A 1282-nucleotide genomic window follows, 5' to 3' on the forward strand; every position below is an offset into this window, starting at 1 on the left:
GGGCCGCTGCCCCGCCCCGGGGCGGGGCCAGGGCCAGGCCGGGGATCCGGAGGGGCCTGCGGGGCAGCCCCGGCAGCTCAGGTCTTGTGGTGTTTGCGGTGATTTGGGGGTAGGGGACCGGAATGGCGTCGTAGCCCTGTGTTTGTAGACCATTAGCTCCTCACTGCCACCTTAATCAATTTTGTCTCCTCCCTGACTGGCGTTAAGGTCTCCAATGCGTGGTGAACGAATGAAACCGCCTTTACTTTTATCACCACCATCATCTGCTGCTGATACCGTAATTACTATTTTTACCTCCTAAACGTTTTTTGCATCTGCCTCTGTTTCCTCCCCACTTCCAATGCCTTAGTCCAAGGGAGTGAAGAGAGCACTGTACACCGAGAGACTTGGCTTCCGAGAGATCTTGGACAAGTCCTCACTACCTTGTCATGAAGGAAATAATCATAATGAAGCAGGTTTTCCAAAACTCACTGCCTAGGGATGTTTCATGAACTGAATGTAGACATCTTATTCTTAAGATAAACAATGTATGTGGTTAGAATTGCTGGCTTATTGATTAATGTGTAACCTGCTGGTTCTGAATAAGCCATTTAGATAGTGTTAGGAATAGTTGCAGCATGAAGCTTCTGTTTCAGGTTGTACATGGACGATTTTGGTTCCCATGTTGTAATCAGTAACCAATGATTGTGTTTTTTTGTGTTCCATGAGAAAAGTACAACTGTACTGGGAGGGTTCCCCCTCCATTTTGAAACTCTTTTGAAACTCCCTTATAAAATGGGTTTGCTTGTCGTAGACTTCAGAGCACTTTCCAGCTCTGCTGGCTTGTGTTTCCTGGGTGGATCCTCAGGGTTGACTTTCAATAAACCTTTATATTATTTCCGCCTCAATAGCCTTGATTTCAGTCCATACTTGTTTACCTTACCTGCAAAATGGAGCTATTATGCTAGTGCCAACTTGGTAGGGTTGCTGTGGTGTAAACAAGATTAAGTACAGTATGTAATGGGCTTAGTAAATGTCTGGTTTAATTCATGTCTGCTGTGATTAAAGTGATCACTATTATTATTCAGATTTTCATCATCTTTCTTCAATAGACTGTTAAGGGTTTCTAACTAGTCTTGGCAGTGTTGTTCCCTCCAATATGAGGTGTACAGGAATTATCTCCAAGTACAAATCAGATCCAGAGAATGATGGATCTTGGACGTGACCAGCACCATTTTGCACACAATAAGCACAAAATAGCCACCAGCGAATGGGTGCAACCTTCCACCTGATTGCATCCACC

Source organism: Galeopterus variegatus, unplaced genomic scaffold (assembly GCF_000696425.1).
Source record: "Galeopterus variegatus unplaced genomic scaffold, G_variegatus-3.0.2 Scaffold1507, whole genome shotgun sequence".
Classification (NCBI taxonomy): Eukaryota; Metazoa; Chordata; class Mammalia; order Dermoptera; family Cynocephalidae; genus Galeopterus; species Galeopterus variegatus.